This window comes from Panthera pardus, unplaced genomic scaffold (genome assembly GCF_024362965.1).
Source record: "Panthera pardus isolate Hobbes unplaced genomic scaffold, ASM2436296v1 HiC_scaffold_12, whole genome shotgun sequence".
Taxonomy (NCBI): domain Eukaryota; kingdom Metazoa; phylum Chordata; class Mammalia; order Carnivora; family Felidae; genus Panthera; species Panthera pardus.
In genome coordinates this window covers 36,162,117-36,182,896 of record NW_026526677.1, presented here as the reverse complement: position 1 = coordinate 36,182,896, position 20,780 = coordinate 36,162,117, and the positions used below count along the sequence as shown (strand labels likewise).

The 20,780-nt window shown below is 35.6% G+C and overlaps 1 pseudogene; it reads left to right on the top strand.

The window, feature by feature from the left end:
* Nucleotides 1-9,501: 9,501 nt before the first annotated feature.
* On the top strand, nucleotides 9,502-9,602 carry LOC128776287 (U6 spliceosomal RNA; annotated as a pseudogene).
* Nucleotides 9,603-20,780: the final 11,178 nt, after the last annotated feature.

The window sequence follows — 20,780 nt, the reverse complement described above, 5'->3', positions numbered from 1 at the left end:
CTGTGGCTTTCTAATTCTTTATGCCTTGTTAACCCATTGGTGCAAGCTCAGGGAATTCCTGAGATTATTCCCCATATGTGAATAGCAAGACAAAGCAGTGGAACTTAATAATAATTTCACAGATAGACCAAATTGAATATGGACATTCCGTACAAAATAAATGTGCCACATGAAGTCAGTAGGAAAAAAGATACACAAGTTAACAATCGGGTTTAGAATAACTAGAGAGGCTTATGGAAGATGGATAAAATTTAATCAATTTTTTAAACCATACATGAGAATAAGGGCTAAAAAAGGAAATATATCTACTATAAGAATACAAAGACTAGATTTATTTTTTTTTAATGTTTATTTATTTTTGAGAGAAAGAGCACAAGTCGGGGAGGGGCAGAAAGAGAGGGAGACACAGAATCTGAAGCAGGCTCCAGTCTCTGATTTGTCAGCACAGAGCCCAACATGAGGTTTGAACTCACAGACCACAAGACCATGACCTGAGCCAAAGTTGGATGCTTAACTGACTGAGCCACCCAGGTGCCCACTATATATACTTTTTAAAAGTTTTATTTATTTTGAGAGAGAGAGAGAGAGAGACAATAAGCAGGGGATAAGCAGATATAAAGAAGGAGAGAGATAATCCCAAGGAGGCTCCACACTGAGCCTGACACAGGGCTGGATCTCACAGACTTTGAGCTCATGCCCTGAGCCGAAATCAAAAGTCAGCCGCTTCACCAACTGAGCCCCCCAGGTGCCATTGGTAGAGACAGCTGTCTCTATCTCTGTCTTGGTGTCACTACAACTATCTCCACTCCCCTCGATGTGTCCACTCTACTTTAAGTGACAATCATGTGAGATGTCACGCGCAAAAAAAGGTAAGGATTTGAAAAGGCAGAGTTTAAGCTATCAGATAAGTGCATAACGCACACATAGTCAACTTTAACACAAACATAATGAACATATTCTTGCAATTTAGGATGTTTCAGTAACAGGAAAACTATTCAAGCCTTTATTTAATCAGGTTAGATCTGAGGTCTAAGGTTGTCTCTTTGACAAGTAGTTAAGGTATTCTAAGGGGTACTAGAAGGTGAGAGAAATCTCAGAATAAACATGGGGCACCTCCCTGGTATTTTCATCTCAGATTTTATTGGAGGATATTGGTGGTAATGTATTTATAATGAACATACTTAAACCATCTTTTAAGCTCAAATAAACATCTATGCTATATAACAGAATGCAAATTCTCTTAATGATTAAACTTGAGAGTTCAAAAGGAGTCTGTACTTGAGATGGGTAACTTCAGGCTGTGCCCTAAGACTCACGGGACGGTCTGTCTCCACTTCTGTCTGCTTGCTATTAGCAGTAGTTCAACAGAAAAAATTGGAAAGCACTGCCTTCAGTTCTTATTTCCTTTCCTTCATCTTCTTCTTTCCTCATTTCCATTTCAAAGCAGACCCTTCCAGTTTTTCGATCCCCGGTCTGCTGGAGAAGGGATTTGTACCCTCAGTGGATGAACTGCTGAGATGCTGAGACTTTTAACCAAAAAGGCTGTAAGAGCAGGAGTGAGTAGAATGTAACCACTGGAGGAGACACTCCAGCAGCAAAAAAAAAAAAAAAAAAAAAAAAAAAAAAGAGAGAGAGAGAGAGAGAGAGATAAAGATCCTTAAATATTATATTGTGACATATTTATAGAGGGTTTAACTCCAGGTAGAAAGATCATAATCCCTTGTTGACTAATTTAGTTTATAATCAACTGTGACTTCAATGTGTTCAGTGACCTGGGGGCACCTGAGTGGCTCAGTTGGTTGAGAGTCCAACTTCGGCTCAGGTCATGATCTCACAATTCATGAGTTAGAGCCCTTGCCGTGTGGGCTCTGTGCTGACAGCTCAGAGCCTGGAGCCTGCTTCAGATCTGTGTCTCCCTCTCTCTCTTCCTCTCTCTCTCTCTCTTAAAAATAAATAAACATTAAAAAAAATTAAAGTTTCAGTGGTCTGATGTTTTTCCCTTGTCCCCTCAGTGCACTTTTCTCAAATGTACTCCAAGCCATAGAAAAGAGAAAGTTTAGATCTTCCCTCCTTTCCCCCCTCCCACAGTCATATCAGAACTTCAGGAAAACGGAGATTTCTTCAAACCACAGGAGTAGCAGATCATGGGTAATTTGGTTCATGGTGTTTTGGTTTAGAACATAGCAAAGGGAATATTTCCATAAAAAGTAAATCAATAAGTAAATAGCTACCCAAATCAGGTGAGTATTCTGTAAATTCAATAGATAAGAGTAAATTCAGTAAAGTGAGCCTTCTGGAAGGTACCTTGCATATGGGTAGGCATAGATTTCACTCGATTATAACACTTCTGTTTCTACACATTCTTGCCAATCCCTTCTCAATCCAATTTTCCTCCTTGATTGAGAGTAGTGAGGGAACACTGGCTCTCTGCTCATTGTGCTAATTATAGGAAGAAAGATTAAGACCACTGTAGAGCTTTGGAGAACAGTCAGTACAGCTGGAGCTTGTTAAGTGAATTGGAGAGTGGAGGGATATGGGCTGTGGTCAGATCATGGCGAGAGAGAAGCAGATGCATCAAGCAGATGTGTAGAAAATGGAATTTACAGTATTGGTAGAAAATGTACGTTTACTAATCCCTTTTTAAGAATATTTTTTATGTGATCTTCAGCATAAGAACATATGCCAACCTCTTTTAACTGTATAATTTTCATTTAAGTAATGCAAATACAGTTGATTCAGAAGAATAGGATCTTATTCTGTATACTTTGAATCTGAATGAGAAAGCAATTCTCTTCCTAACAATCCTACATACCACTCCAACACAAGGTTCTTAACTTTTTGGAAGATGATGTGTAGATTTACGCCATACAGAGACCCAGGGGCTAAATTTCATTTTGACTCTAATACACTGAGATGGACTCTGTAGTATTCTACTGTCATTATATAAATTATTTATAATACCATTATTGTTTATATAGTTTTCCTTTAAAAGAGGTCTCAACATAGAATATTTTTATATGTATATTTTTGTGTATGTGTATATCTACACATACATATACATGTTCTATACATATATAGAAATACGACCACATTTATCAGGGAGAAAAAGCTTATTTCTTCAGATAATGGACTGTTTTTATCTTTCTAGCTCTAGATCCCGGGAAAGGGCAGTTGGTTAATATATGCTGAATAAATATATGGCTTAGAGGCATAAAATCAAACAGAACATGTAACTGCTCTGTAATTTGCACACTAACACTGTTTGCAGCGCTCACTAAATGCTTTCTCTATCTCTTACTAGTAAGAATTTTGCAACTTTTTTTCTCTGCTAATCAATATTTTTCTTATTATTACTTATTATTATCTATTATAGTGAGAGAGGGCATGCAAGCAGGGGAGAGAGGCAGAGGGAGAAAGAAATTTATATATTACTAGTAAGACTTTTGCAACTTTTTTTCCCTTCTATTCAAAGTTTTTATTATTTTTTTAAAAAGAAGACATGGTACAAAGTTATGACAATCTTCAAAGTTAAGTATACACACTATTCAAGCTGGCTTTTGTTGAACTATCAAATCACAGAAAATAATAAATACAGTATAATCCAGTGTTACTTTTCTTTAATTATTCATTAAATGGATATTTAAGTGCTTACTGTGTCACTGATCCTGTGATAGTCATGAAAGGTGAAAAGACTAATTTACTTCAGTCAATTAGTTTATGGAATAGCAGAGAGAAAAATCATGCAAACAAGCCACTTCAGCAAAATATCCTGGGGGTGGAGATGTTACCTTACTGGGACTGATTCAAATATAATATAATATAACAAATATAATATAATATAATACAATACAATATAACGGTGAAAACTGACATCTTTGTAATATTTTGTTTTTCTGTTTATGGATGTTAATAAGTCTTCTCATTTGATGAATTCTTTTTCTGAGTACTTCAGGAATGTTTTATATAACTTTTCCATTTATGTTTTTAATATTTCTTGTTAAGCTATTTATATGTATTTTATTTTTATTTCTATTTTAAACTGAGCCTTCTCTTCCATTATATCTTCTGATATATGTACAGATTAATATATGTACACATGTATATAGGCTATTGATTTTGTATACTAATTTTACTATCATCTACCGTTATGAAAGGAGATTTAACAAAAAAAATGTTCTTCCTTTCATATTATTACACCTCTGATTATCTATTCCTGTGTTGGTAAATTCTTCCAACACAATGTTTAAAATATTGTGGAAATCGTGGGTATTCTTGAATTCAGTGAGAAATTCTTAATTGCTCATTTAAGTAAGATGCTGCATTTTTGGCAGAGGTATATGCAGTTTTCTTGTTAAATAATTATCCATAAACTCCCATTTTACTAATTATCCGATGAGTGTTTAATTTTGCTAACATCTTTTCTGAATATATAGAGATGATCATATATTTTTTTTCTTTTGGGTCTATTAATTTGAAAGAATTTATTAATTGGTATATTTATATCTCAATAGGCTTGTGCTCTGGAATTAAATATACTTGGTCATGATGTATAATTAAGTTGTTGCTGGGTTGTGTTCATTAATATTTAACATTTATCAATTTATTTGATATACTTCTGATTTTCTATTTATTATGTCATTTCTTTTAGTTTAACTTTTCTGTTACTTTAATGAGATTTTGTGAGTGCCTGGGTGGCTCAGTCAGTTAAGCATCGACTCTTGATTTCAGCTCAGGTCTTGATGTCACAGTTTGTGAGAAGAAGCCCCATGTCAGTCTCCGTGTTAAGAACATGGAGACTGCTTAGGATTCTCTCTCTCCCTCTCTCTGCCCTTATCTCTCTCTCTCTCTCTCTCTCTCAGAATAAATAAGTAAACATTCTTTTTTGAAAATGAGGTTTTGGAATTCACCTCATTTACTTTCATATCCATTAACATAGGTATTTTAATGCTATAAATTTTCCTCTGACAATGTTCTAGCTTTATACCACGACTCTGATGTATTTTGTTTCCATTATCACTATCTCAAGAAATTTTGAAATTTAATTTTATATGGATTCTTTGGCTCAACAGTTAATAGCAGGCTTTTATTTTAAATTTAATTTTAAATGGTAGGGAACTTTTACATTTTGTTATGAATTTTTAGTATTATGCTTAAGGTGCAGAGAATGGTGTTTTTATTACTCTGACCCTGGCAATTCATTGGCTTTTAGTGTGTGGTCTAACACGTACTCAGTTTTTATGCCTAGCCCAATTTTATTTCGAAGGTACATCCTGTATCATCACATTTTAGGGTTTGATCTGTGTAAGTTCTTTTTTTTTTTTTTTAACGTTTATTCATTTTTGAGACAGAGAGAGACAGAGCATGAACAGGGGAGGAGCAGAGAGAGAGGGAGACACAGAATCCGAAACAGGCTCCAGGCTCTGAGCTGTCAGCACAGAGCCCGACACGGGGCTCGAACTCACGGACCGTGAGATCATGACCTGAGCCGAAGTCGGAGGCTTAACCGACCAAGCCACCCAGGCGCCCCAATCTGTGTAAGTTCTTAAATACCTCGTCTGTCTTTGTGAGAGGTATGTTAAGTTGGATATGATAAGTGTGTGTGGTCCTCCTCTTATTTCTCTTCTCAATAAACTACCCCGTATCTACCTGGCTGCCCATATCAAAAAATCCAGGAATCACCCTTAATGCATCTCCTCTCCTCGTCCCCTCTCCACAAGCAGCACATCATTAGATGGGTCACCAAATATGTCTCAAATCTACATCCATATCTTCATTTCCACATTTCTACTCCAGTTCCTGCACCCATCTTATCTTTCCTGGAACATTGCCTGCCAGCTGATACTAATGGATTCCCTCTTAGTCTACTCAAAACTGGCAGTGAGAACATGCATTGCCTGCCTGAAAATCATCCATGTTAGCTGGTTATGGTCAACTTGAAAAGAAAATTCCTTCCTAGGTTGCACAAGGATGTGCCTATTCACCATCCTCATCTTGCAGTGCTTTCTGCTTCACTCAGGACACATCAGTCCATACTGGCCTTCTAGTTTCTCCAACAAGTACAGGCCTCTTCAACCTCTAGGTCTTTGCAGGTACTTGTCTCTTTAGATGAAATAATCTACACATCACTTTTTACTTGATTAATACAAGTGCTTCCTTTATGCTTCAGCTTAGACATCACTTAGACAAACATGTCTTCCCCGTTACATCTCTCTTATTCTTCCCCAATCTTACCTAAATTCTTGAATTTTTCTATCACTGAAATTATCTAATTTTGTAATTGTACTTCCTTTTTTTGTGTATTCATATGATGTCCTTTTCTCTACTGGACTATAAATTCCATGAAGGCAGGAAAAGTATCTGGCCGACTTTTGCCATGTTGTATCTAGCATTGTGCTAGTCTCATGATCTTCCATCTGTAAGCTGGACGATTCAAGAAAGCCAGTGGTATAGCTAGGAGGTGTGAGACCCAGAAAGCTGATGGTGTAGGTCCTAGTCCACGTCTGAAGGCCTGAGAACCATGAGTACTGAGCGCTTAAGGAGATTGATGTCCTAGTTCTAACAGTCAGTCAGAGAGCAAACTCCACTTTCCTCTGCCTTTTTGTTTTATTCAGGCCCTAGATAGATTCAGTGATGCTCAACCACAACAGAGAGAGCCATTGGTTTTACTCAGTCAACCAATTCTAATGCTAATCTCTTCTGGAAACACCCTGACAGACACACCCACAAAAAAAAAAAAAAAAAAAAAAAAAAAATGTTTAGCTCCCAGGGCATCTCTTGGAATAGTCAAGTTGACACATAAAATGAACCATTATAATTGCTCAATAAATAATAAACACATAAAAAATATTTTCAGTCATTTCACAATAACATAAGCATCTTGACTATAATGCTTTTGACCTTCTAATGAGAGGTGCATTGCAACACATTGAGAATCTAGAAATGGGCTGCATTTGCTTGCTAAGCTAGACTATGCCTTGGTTGAACATCTGGTAACAAAGTAGGACAAGAATCCCTACAGATGCATAATCAACCTCAACTGTGAAAAATATCTCTAGGAAAAACAAATTTTAGCATAATTATTTATATATTAAATCACAAAGGAGAAAACTATTGATTTGGCTTAAATTTATGGCCAAGATATGTCTCCTCAGGTTTTGTTTTGTTTTGTTATATCTTATATATCTATATGAGAAACATGGAAACATGTCTAAAAACATCTATGAATGAGTTTCAAATTGTGAACTACTGAACAAACCTAAAACAGTTCTTGTCAGCTAGACTCTAACTGAAAATGTTGTATGTGTCCAATTAAAAAAATCCAAAAAGGTCATTTTAGTGAAAATATGTCTCTATATGTTCACCATGGCTCTATGGAATCAACTAAACATTACCTCGGAGAACTGAAAATTGTCAAATCACTTAAAACTTCTGAAAGACCTATCAAAATATTCTCCACTTATTTCCTTAAAATATCTGAAGAAGAAGATCCCTAGATCTATCATACAATCATTAAGCTTCAAACAGATCTCATCTTGAACATTCAAGGTCTCCCTAAGCAATTGATTAATAATATTGTGTATAAGTTAGCCATGAAAATGACATGCCCAAGACCTAAATGAAAAGAAGCAGTTCCAGACAATATAGGACAGAAATATGCTTTTCCTCATTAGTTTTTTTCTTATATGGATACGTGTTTGAGCATCTTGGTTTCTTTCAGACTTCTGTCTTACATCTTTTTAATAAGCATGGTAAGTTTTTCCAGGTTTGGTAACCTTCTTATGAGAGTGTAACACTAAATTTTCTGTTATGATTTATGTTATATATGCAGATAAGGAAATAGAAAAGAGAAAGGGAATGAAAAGTCATTAAAATTAAATATTATCAGGATGCCTGGGTGGCTCAGTCAGTTAAGCATCCAACTTTGGCTCAGGTCATGATCTCATGGTTCCTGAGTTCAAACCCTGCGTCAGATTCTGTGCTGATAACTCAGAGCCTGGAGACTGTCTTGGATTCTGTGACTCCCTCTCTCTCTGCCCCTCCCCGACTAGTGCTCTGTCATCTCTGTCTCTCAAAAATAAATAAATATTAAAAAATTTTTTTTTAAATTTTTTCATGATACTGTTAATAGGCCAAAGCCTTTTTCCTTGGCCAAAGGCTTGTTATTTATTTTTTTTAACCAGCTCATAGATTCATTGATCTTTTTCCATTGAGTTTTCTTCTGTTCTGTTTTATTTATTTCTGCTCTAATCCTTGTCATATCCTTTTTAGTGATAATTTTGGGCTTAGTTTTGTTCTATTTTCTATTGTCTTGAGATATGAAGTCAGGTTGTTTACTTGAGAAATTTCATTTTTCTTTCTTTCTTTTTTAATGTTTATTCATTTTTGAGAGAGGGAGAGAGAGAGAGAGAGAGAGAGAGAGAGAGAGAGAGAGAGAGAGACGGAGACACAGAATGTGAAGCAGGCTCCAGGCTCTGAGCTGTCAGTGCAGAGCCTGAAGTAGGGCTTGAATGCAAGAACAATGAGATCATTACATGAGCCAAAGTTGGACACTCAATAGACTGAGCCACCCAGGCGCCCCTCATTTTTCTTAATGTTGGCATATATAGCTATAAATTTCCCTCTTAGAACTGCTGTAGCTGGACTGAAATAAAATCAGAAATGAAAGAGGGGACATTACAACTGATAGATACCACAAAAGCACAAAATATTGTTGAGAATTGTTACCATGAAAGAATGTTGAATTTTGTAAAAATCTGTTTTTCTGAATTTATTGAAATATCACATGGCTTTGTCCTTCATTTTATTCCCGTGGTATATCACATTTATTGATCTGTATATGCTGTACTATCCCGTATCACAGGGATAAATTCCATTTGTTCATGGTGTATGATGATTTTACTGTGTTGCTTAATTGGGTTGCAAATATTTTGTTGAGATTTTTCATCAAAGATATTGACCTGTAGTTTTCTTTTCTTGTGGTATCCTCATCTGGCTTTAATATAAAAGTAAGACTAGCCTTAAAAAATGAGTCTGGAATGCTCTGCTCTTCAACTTTTATTGTGAGAGTTAGAAAAAGATTAGTTATGTTTTTAAATGTTTGCATAAAATCACCAGTGAAACCATTTGCTTTTTGGCTTTCTTTGTTGGGAAGTATTTGATAATTAATTCAATCCCCTTACTCATTATCAGTCTGTTCAGATTTTATATTTACATATGAGTCTTGATTAAGTTGTATGTTTCTGGAAATTTATCATATTTAATCTGAACTCCTACATCTTTATTGGTTTAAAGAAAGATGGATCACAAAAGAAAAATAAAAGGAAAATTGTTTAAAGGAAAACTAAAATGAAAATACAGTAAAACCTTGGGTTGCGAATAACTTAGTGCATAAGCGTTCTGCAAGAAGAGCAAATATTTCTAATAAATTTCAAGTTGATAAACAATGTCTTGCAATAAGAGTAGCAGGTATTGCCAAATGCCACATGATCATAACCGTGCCAGTGCTCACTTTCAGCAGCAATGTACTAAAACTGGAACGATACAGAGAAGGTTAGCCCCTGTGCAAGGATGACACACAAATTCATGAAGCTTCCATGTTAAAAAAAAAAAAAAAAAAAAAAAAAGAATTAAGCCAATGGTTCTCTCTCTCTCTCTCTCTCTCTCTCTCTCTCTCTCTCTGGGGGATTGTGGGTGATCATCTCCCATGCTCAGATGCTCAATCTCAGGCCACAGTCTGGCAGAATCAGTGACTTGGAAGGTGCCCACAACTGGCACTGGTGTATTTTTTGTCACTTCAAAGCACCTATGGACAGTCCTTTGTTTTCCATACAAGAGTAAGCTTAGGAATGTTTGCTTCATTCTAGGTCAGGCTGTCTGCAGATATAGACCCTTTCCTCTGCTACCTTATTGCCAGGTACATTGAATACAGTATATGACAAGAGTTTAGTAATACTGCACTGCAGTCCACATCCATGCAAATGTATACAATGGCCCCCATGCAGAAAAGGTTGAAAAGAAAGGCAGTAAGAAGGAGAGGATTAGGATGGAAGTTAAGAAGGAAATTACTAAGGGGCGCCTGGGTGGCTCAGTTGGTTGAGCATCTGTCTTCGGCTCAGGTCATGATCTCACAGCTTGTGAGTTCGAGCCCCTGAGAGCTCGGAGCCTGGAGCCTGCTTCAGATTCTGTGTCTCTCTCTCTGCCCCTCCCTGGCTCATGCTTGCTCTTTCTCTCTCTCTCTCTCTCTCTCTCTCAAATAAATAACCTTAAAAAAATTTTAAAAAGAAGGAAATTGTGGAGAAGTATGAAGTAGGTATGCGCATGACTGAAATTGCAAGGCTTTATAAGAAGTCTACATTTGCATCTGGTCTGAAGAGGAGGAGGAGAAAAAGGCAGAGGAAGCCCTCACTTCAAATGAGATTAGGGAGATGTGTAAAATGTGGGAGACAGTGCAAAATTTTATAGAAAAGCACCACCCAAATAAGACTGTAGTGGTGCAAGCGATGAATCTGTTTAATGACAATGCAATGTCACATTTCTGTGAAATAATCAAAAGGAGGCAAAAGCAAGTGTCACTGGACAGATTCCAAAAGAAAAATATTCCATTGAACCAGTAGATAGCAATGATTCTGTTAGCAATAGTGAATGTTGCCCTGCATAATAACCCTACCCTCTCTTGTCTCCCTCATACCAGCCACAAAGGTTTTCAAAGGCAAGTGAAGGTTAATTTGTTTTTTTTCTTTATATTTTGTATTTTCTTTATTATTTTGTATTATATTACAGTACTATAATCATTTTTATATGAAAATTTGGGGGTTATGGAACAAATCATCTCAATTTCCATTATTTCTTGTGGGGAGGTTCACTTTGATATACAAGTGCTTTGGATTATAAGCATGTTTCTGGAATGAATTATGCTCACAAACCAAGATTTTACTGTACTATAATCTTAAAATATGAATATTTTTTAAAAAATCCATATATGAGTCAGGTTATATTGTTGATATAAAGAAGTATTGGGATACCAGGAGTGAATAAGGACTTCAGTCTCTGTGTTGACACTTAATAGTGTGTTACCTGGGATATATCACTTATCCTGAGATTCTGTTTTTTCACACACAGAATGGCAGGAAGGACTATATCACTCTTTTTCTTTGAGACTTAGGTGAGAAAATCAATATGAAAATATGTAGCATTATGAAATGTGTTGCAAATATGTAACACTTCAAAGTATTATTTTTATTGTCATCAGATACTATTTATCAAGATAATTTTATTTTGGATTCTAATAGCCATATTAATATATTATTTTATCTCTCCGTGATATACTTGAGAGATTGTTAGTAATCACTTAAATAAATATTAAATATCCACTTTGCAATTTTAAAAGAAAACTTGGAAATAATAGCTTAGCTTTTATCATTTTAAACAATTTTTATTAATGATAGTCATAATCAATAATATCATAATGACAGCCCTACTAGTCATCCACATATATGAGGTGAAGGACTTAAAAATGCTAAGTAACTATTCACAGTATTCTTCTGTACCACTTACTAAATATAAGGGAAGTGGGGGAAACAAAAGCAGATAATTCTACTGAAGCTTCTTTTTTAGAATTCAATTTGCTAACATTGAAATCACAGCCGTTGAAAATGTTTTAAGTTTGTGTTAAAGTGAGAAAAGCATGTTGTATTTCCCCATCAGTCTTCAGTAGATTGAGAACAAGCTCTAGGCAAACGGCTGGACAGCTCTGTTCTTCTTTTGGTCTCCTTGAACTGACTCCTCCTTTCCTTCCCTTCTCCGGGTCAGACGGTACAGGTTTTCTATTACATGCTGTTTGCATCCATGCCCAGAAGCATGTCATATACTCAGGGCATTTTCCAAAATACTTTACCTGCATTCCCATAAGAATATCATGATCCTAACTTCTCCTTCTGGACTGTGCTATTCAATATTCTCTTTGTCATTTGGCTTACAGTTTCCTTTCCTGTGATCTCTGACACATTGCAAAAGATTTCCTGCCTCAGCTGAGAATGTGCCTTTCTTTTACTTATAAATCTTCAACTACATCATTGACCAAAAGAATAAACTCCAGGGGCACCTGGGTGGCTCAGTTGCTTAAGCATTGGACTGCAGCTCAGGTCATAATCTCCCAGTTCGTGGGTTCAAGCCCCACGTCAGGCTCTGTGTTGACAGCTCAGAGCAGAGCCTGGAGCCTGCTTCAAATCCCGTGTCTCCCTCTCTTTCCCCCCTCCCCACTCATGCTCTGTCTCTCTGTCTCTCAAAAATAAATAAACATTAAAAAATAATAGAAAAAGAATAAACTTCAAACTGCCTAGGCCAGAATTTTAGGTTTTTTATAAGCTCTCCTTGGGAAAACTTTCTTCTCCTATAATTCAATATAGTAGACCCTTGATATTACTCACATATATTTTAATTCAATCATTTTAACATCATTCATTGTGCTAAGCAATCTAATTCAGCAAAAAAAAAAAAGAGTCAAAGACAGTGAACCCACATTTTCTAATATTCTGATGTCAGCTAGTTAAATAAGCATAAATACAAATTATCTTAGAATGCTTAAATAGCATAACTATATTTATATACAGATACTTGCTAGTTGCTATGTTTCTTCTTCAATCCAGTATCTCACATGTACCCACTAGATTCACAGAGCATGTGATTCATACTGAAATTCCAACAAATCACTAATCCTTACTTGTGATAACTTGCGGTATTATTTTAAAAGACAAAATTAAAATAATACCGGGTTTTCCATGAATTACATTCACTATAATTGTCTCTCAGAATTTAAAAATTGTATTACCAATACTATTCTCAAGAGCTTTGTTTCATATTTATGTAACATCTTTCTCATTGTTATATGATACTTGTATTTATAACTATCTTATTTCAATCCCTTCCTCATTTACTATTGCCTTATTGTAAGCAATTTCAAAATATAATAACTTAGAGTGGGTTTGAAACAATGTTTATTGATTTTTCTAATATACACTTAAAGATTTTGAAATTGAATAAAAAATTGTCACCCATATACAAAACCGAGTCATTTCATAATGTGACTATATCAGTTGGCTAGGACTATTGCAACAAAGTGCCATTAAGTAGGCAGCTTTAACAAAAGAAATGTATTTTCTCACAGTTCTGAGGGCTAACAGTCTAAGATCAATGTTTGGCAGGGTTGGTTTTTTCTAAGGGCTGGGGAGGAAGGGTCTGTTTTAGGACTCTTCTTGACTTGCAGATGGCCATCTTCTGTGTTTTCATGTTTTCTTCCCTCTGGACATGTGTGTGTCCAAACTTCCTCTTCTTCTAGGGACACAGGTCACACAGAATTCAGGCCCATGCCTGAATGATTCCATTTAACTTGATTACCTCTTAAAGACCTTATCTCCAAATATGGTCACATTATGGGGTTCAGGGGATTAGAACTTCAATATGTGGATTTTTTGAGAGATACAATTAAGTCTATACTAATGCCTGATAGAATATTTTCCTATATGTGATCTTATCTTTTTCTTCATTTTGCCTTTTTAGAACATTTAGAATGTCCACTAATACCTTTTATAATCTTTTCCTAATCCTCCTACTTCTTTTTTTTTTTTTATGTATTTATTTTGAGAGAGAAAGCACACAAGTGAACAGGGAGAGGCAGAGAGAGAGGGAGAAAGAGAAGTTTAGGTAGGCTCTGGGATGTCAGGGGACCCTGATGCAGGGCTGGATCTCACATGAGACTACAACCTGAGCCAAAACCAAGAGTCAGATACATAACCAACTGAGTCACCCAGGTGTCCGGAATCCCCCTATTTCTTTCCCCACCACCCAATTTAAGGCATTCCTTCCTTCTCTAAATCCTTATAGAATATTAGTTGCATCTCCTCTTAGGGTTATTTGACCATAAAAGAGATGAATTGCTATAACACAAAGGAAAACATTTTGAAGGGAAATTTTGTATAACAAAGAAAATTATGTTCTTTATCCTTCATAGAACAGTGATTAGGGGTGCATAGATGGATCAGTCAGTTGAGCATCCCACTTTGGCTCAGGTCATGATCTCATAGTCTGTGGGTTCGAGCCCCGCATCGAGCTTTGTCCTGACAGCCCGGAGCCTGGAGCCTGCTTTGGATTCTGTGTCTCCCTCTCTCTCTGCCCCTCCCCCACTCACACTGTGTCTCTCTCTTTCAAAAATAAACATTAAAAAAAATAGTGATTAAAAAATAATGTTCCTAACAAACCATTGAGGGTAAGGGAAATAAAAAGAAGAAAAAAAAATGTAAGGGAATGGTAAGGAAAGAATAAGGAAAAGGAGACTTTAGAGGCATTTTCTTTCTCATTTACTTTTGATGCCAGACAAATTTTCAGTACCAAACATCATACCCCCAAACATACCAAGAATTAGAGTTGATAGAAGGAAAGGAAAAGTGGCTTCTACTATGCTGCAGACAGTGCCATGTTTTCAGCCGAAAGGTCTTTCATTAACTCTCAAATTCACTTTAGTTAACTACTACTTTTATATCAAAGGTAACAAGATGCAGTTCAGAAGGAAGCAAGCAGGAAATGAAAGAAAGAGGATGAGAGCAATCAAAGAGGTCAATCAGAAACAAGTCAATTAGAAAACTACAATTTTAAATTGTAATCACCATTTTTTAGTCCCAAATTATCACTATCACTTTATTTTACTTAATAATTAAACTCAAGTTCACTTATTTCTAGGCAAAAGCTGACAAAATAAACATATTCTATGTACATGAACTTAACTATAAATGCAATCAAAGTAACATTTAGCTAAACTAAGTGACTTGCTTTTATCAGATGTCAATAATGAAAGTAAAGTTGTGTTTCTTCTACCAAACTTCATTTGCAGTAAATTTTCTAGCATTAATATTTCAGCATTGCCATAAGTTAAGTTATGGAAATTAAAACAAAATTCTTTAATGTCCTATACAAGGAGCTCTTTCTTAAGTTCTATGACAATGAATTATCATGAGGAGCTACTAATTTACTAGACACTAAATTAGATGCATACAAAATCCTGCTACATTCCAGATTATTTTCCTCTAGGAAATATATGTTAGTAAATAACTGCTAAGAAAAAAAACATTAAGTTACATGTATAAATAAATACCAGTTTTTTGAAATCTAATGTTTACTTTTAATTCTTTCTTTATGCATGAATAAGTTATAATAGTGAATGCCATTCAAATGAGGAATTGCCTTATTTTTCCTGTACTTCTCAGAGAAAAAGTATGGAAACGTCTCTCCCTGGATCTACAGACAATGGGAAAGAAGAGGCTTTTCATCTTCCTCTCATGGATAAGAAATCAACACACAGACTATTCTATGAATTAATCCATTTCAGTAGTTACTAAATTAGTTTTTTGGTATTTTTATCATCTTAGTAGCCTCAAAGAAAAGGTAAAATGAAAAGCTGAAGATACTATTTTCTTAAAAAAATTTTTCCTCTCTTAGATCTTGGTGTGTTGTAAGTTCTGTTTTATTGTGGAAGGATATCCTCTGAGATGCTGTTTCTGTTCAAGACTCACTGGTGGATACAGAACATGCATCAGTGACTTATAAACTAGCAACAAGGCCACCTGGGTGGCTCAGTCGCTTGAGCACCCAACTCTTGGTTTGGCTCAGGTCATCATCCCAGAGTTGTGGGATTGAGCCCCACATTGGGCTCTGTGCAGAGTGTGGAGTTTGCTTGAGATTCTCTCTCTCTTTCCCTCTGCCACTCCCTCTGCTCTCTCTCTCTCTCAAATAAATAATAATAATAACAAATAAATTAAAAAGTAGCAAAAATGGGGAGGTTATAATTAGATTTTTAAAATGACATGTGTGGGTTTCAATCTACTAGATGAAAATACAGAATATAGTTTTTACGACTTTGGATATGGTCAGACCTAATTTGGAAAAGAAATGAGTGAAAAAGTATTTCTAGAATAAAATATCAAGGATGAAGTAGTCTTCAAAAGTTTCTTCTTCTACTTCCCTTTTCAATGCTATGGATGTGGGTGTTTGCAATATCGTATAAAGGAGAGGTAGACATGGCAGGTCAAGAGATGGGACATCATTTTAATTTGAAATTGGAAAAATCTTTATGAAATCCCCTCTCCAGTCCTGAGACAATACTTAATTCTCATGGTGTGGGGTATGCCATACAGTCACTATAATTACCTATTTTATTGAGCAAAGGATTCTTCCTAATTTATTTTGCCATATGTCCCTAGACACAGAAGTAAACAGATCCCAGCAGTCATGACACCTACTACTATGAAGTTTCAAATATGTGTTGCTATTTAAAAACAGATGAAAGAGTATAAAATATCTTATAATGCTATATATGTACACTACCAGAGACATGTCTTAATAATATGTCAGTTGTATACTTTTATATAAAAATAAACCCCCAGAATCAAACAATAATAGCATCAATAATATCTAACATTGAAGATATAAACTCTAATAAAACAGAGTTCACAGATACCATGTTAAGTACTTTGAAAATGCATGATTCCATTCAGGAATTCTCTTCTACCTAATGTCTTTCCTGACTCCTCCAGTCATCCACCAACACCCAATACAAAAGAATAACTCTTCTTTTTGCCTCTATTTACAGTACTTCTGTTATAACCTCACAGTCAGTTTGCTGAATCAAATTTTTTCACGTTTTCCAACCAGCTGCCTCCCTAAATAAAAGAAAGTATGGATTTTCTCTCTGTGCACCCAGAAGTAAGCATGGTGCCAGGTCAATGGTGGAATCTCAGTAAATGTTAATTTTGTTTGATCAAATAATTTGAGTGTAGAAAAACTCTACAAAATTAATTTCTAGTTTTGAAACAATTTTATTAGCAGCCCCATCTCTGTACTTAAACTAACATACCCTGTGACTACTCTGGATATTTGTTGACCCAGAATAACCAAGTATCATTATTGATGCAATAGAGATACTGCAGGCAACTTTGGTGATGCCTTACCATTTCAAGCTTTCCTTTATCTTAAAATTGACATTCAAAGGACTCATCTCACCCTTGATGAAACCTTTGTTTGTATTATACGAGCTTCCTCTTTGTTTACCTAATGTTGCTGTTACAATTGCTTCTAACTAATCACTGTTTAAGCCTTGGTTAAAAACAATAATTATCATTGTGTGTTAACTCTCATGGGTCCGAGGTTAACCAAGATTAGCTAGGCAGCTCTCCATCAAATTTTTTTATGAGTTAGTAGTGAGTTGATGACTGGAGTAATTTCAAGAGCTTCTTCATCCACACAGCTACCAGTTGCTAGTAGACTGTCATCTGGGAAGTCAGCTGGGGCTGTCAGCCAAAACTCCTACATGTGACTTCTCTATGTAGCTTGTTTTCTCACAACATACCTACTAAGTTCCTAGAGTGAGCATGCCAAGAGAACCAGAACAAAAGGGGCATGGCCTTTTCTGACCAAGCCAGAAGACACATAGAGTCATTTATACAGGAGTCATGAGGATACCGAGATTCAAGGGGATGGAACAGAAACCCCCCACCTCTTGATGGAAAATATTGTAACCACCTCCTTGCAAACAAACAAAAAAAGAATATGAGATTGGAGATCTTACTGCAGTCATTTTAGACAAAATTTTCCCATAAATAGTGTATAGCTCTCCCAATTTGACCATATACTTCTTTATGAAAAGTTGAAATTCAAACTCAGGCCTTAAAGAGTCAGTTCTTACATTGAGAAGAGATGAAATATGATCTGGAGCTGCCATATGCCCAAGAAGTATAAAAAGCTAACCAGAAAAGCAGGAAAGAATGAATCAAAGATCCAGAGAAGAGGAGAGATGAAAAGTGTCCATGTCTGTCTGGGCAAGTGGAGAATACAAACATTTATAAACAGCATATTTGCTTGTTCTAGTTCTTCATGACTTTCAACTATTCTTTCTATTTTGAGTTTTGTGATACAGCTGTATTGTTTCCAGAATCCATTCTATAAAGAAGGTTTTCTCTTACTTATCACCCAAATGGTTGCTGTTAAGACACTTTATAATGCATTTCAATAATGCTTCAAAGCATTTTAGGAGGAAATTCTTATGTTATTTTTGAGTTTGCAATATCATGAGATCTGTGCTTTTCACCAACAGAGAATATTTACTATTCACTTATTATGAGCATGAGGCTTTCTGCCCATGTAATTCATATTATTCAAAGAACCATTCCCTCCTAACTCCAGAGTACTTTACAGAAAAGATGTCCCAAAAGTTAAAAGGAGAGTTGACGGGCGCCTGGGTGGCTCAGTCAGTTGAGTGTCTGACTTTGGCTCAGGTCATGATCTCACACTCCGGGAGCTCAAGCCCTGCATCGGGCTCTGTGCTGACAGCTCAGAGCCTGGAGCCTGCTTTGGATTCTGTGTCTCCCTCTCTCTCTGCCCCTCCCCTGCTCATTCTCTGTGTCTCTCTGTCTCAAAAATAAATAAAAACATTTAAAAAATTAAAAAAAAAATGAGAGTTGAATGTTGCCACTCAGACCCTATCATTAATGTAAACATTATACCTGTTTTCACAAATATGTTGTTTTTATTTACGAACATGTTCATATTCCAAAATACTTGAGGTGCAGTCTCACAGTCAATCATTAACTGGGGAAAAATACAAGGATATCCCAGCTTAATCATCAGTAAATACCGACTGCACATCAACTACGTATAGTGTTCAGTGTTAGGACATGAAAACACCATAAGGAAGCAAGACACATTACACTGCATTGTGGTTAAAAGACCAGAGCACATAGCTGGAGAGAAATGGTGCACAAATCGGTATATATAATTATAAAATAGAGCATTTGATACATATTCATATCAAATAAGTGACCCATTTAATATTTATAAGAATTTAGAAAATGATATTGAAAATGTAGCAATTCAAACGGGTTTCAAAAATGGTAGAAATCAAGTGACGGTTTAGGTGAAAGGTAATACTTCTTAGAGAGAAAGCCAAATGGTTTTCAAAGGGCCAAGATACAAATAATAGAAGAATAGGGGGGTACCACTCTCTCATACAGCTTCAGTGAAAGTTATAACTCTGTTCTAGCACTCATTGCTAGGCTTTGATGTTGTCCAGTTTCTGACTTAACACAGCACGTAATGTAGTCTTCCCCAACATTGCAGAATTGGCACACAAATTATTATCTCCTTGGCTTCCTTCAGAAGAGAAAACAACAGGAGATAAGACTAGAGAAGGCAAGTTTTATTTTGTTTGCTTTTTGTTTTAAGTCCATGAATTCAAGTATCAGGTTTAATCCAGTAAGCAATGGAAAGGATTACATATTTTGAAGAATAATGAGAAAAAAATTAAACTTTTCAGTGGTCTCATGAAGTCATTACACATATATTGTTTTGAGTTAAAGGACCTTTAAAATAGGATGTTGTCAGTAAGAATACAAGAGATGGATTTAAAGTACTTTTACCAACAAATATGCGACTTTGTTCATCTGTATTGGTAAGTAAAAATATATAGAAAAATTATCTCATTAGAAAAAACACTTTCTAGGGATTATTTTGTAAATCAAGTTGATAGCATAATTTTACCTCAATGTTTAATTTAATGGAATTAACTAAAACTGACCACAATAATAATGGTAATAATAATGATGATGGTGGTATGATAATGATAACAATAAAAGCAACCTCATAAGAAATATCTATTAACTTATGCCTATAATTTTGCAAACTCTTTGCCAAGGAAATAAGCATAAATGCTTATACAATGTACATGCTACAGAATAACTGTGAACCCCATTCTGGCTCCAAATAAGTAGTTATTGTGGAAAATGGCAAACCAACAAAATAATAAAATTTCTCCCTATCATCACAGAACCTGGCAGGAAAGTCAAAGGAAAATTTTTGAAAATCCTCTGCATGCCTACGTTGAACCTCATCTGGGATTGACAGAGTCGCATGTTTTCTACTTTCTAGGAAACAGCACTGAAGGAGGGATTAGCAAGCTTTATCAGACTGGTGAAGTTTGCCCCTCAAACATGGCATTTAAGGAACCTCAGGGATATTCTAAAGCTCAGATTTACAGAACAATTGCATTCTTTTTCAGTGAATCTATCTATCCACCCCATGCAACTGCTCAACTTTATCCTTAAGTTTCAGTAAAGGGAACAAAAAATAATACTCAGTTCTTAAAATATAGTTTTGGCTGCAGGTATATGGATGTTAGTGATTTCAAAGAAGATGGAAAAATTTTTAAGATAGTAGACCATACAAATCCATTATATTAAATAAACAAATAAAGATTGTGAGAGGCAAATAAATATATTAGTAAATAAAATTATGGTCTGCCAAAAGTTTTTCAACTTTGCCTGTTTACTTCTTTTACAAGAACAAGACAAAAATAAATGCCATAATATCACAGACACTTGTAATTGCTTACTTATAAAACTACCCCATTGTGTCTGCCACTTTGCAGAAAAACCCAGTTTCACTCATCATGCCAAGTGCCCAGGCCTAGGAAATGAATCATGATTGCTCTAATTCCTTTCCAAAAATATTTCTAGGTTACTATCGTAGCTAGAAAGTGACCATTGGATGGTATTTTGACCAATGAGATGCAAGGAGCTTTATAGGAACTCTCTTCCCCGTGGATAAAATAACAGAAATTTGCCCTTCTGATCTCTTTTCTTTAGACTACAAGCTCTTTTGAGTATATGATAATGCCTGGATTCCTTCAATCCATCTTTCAACTCTGAGGAAAAAGCCAATTGATACGAGCTCCTGACATTAGT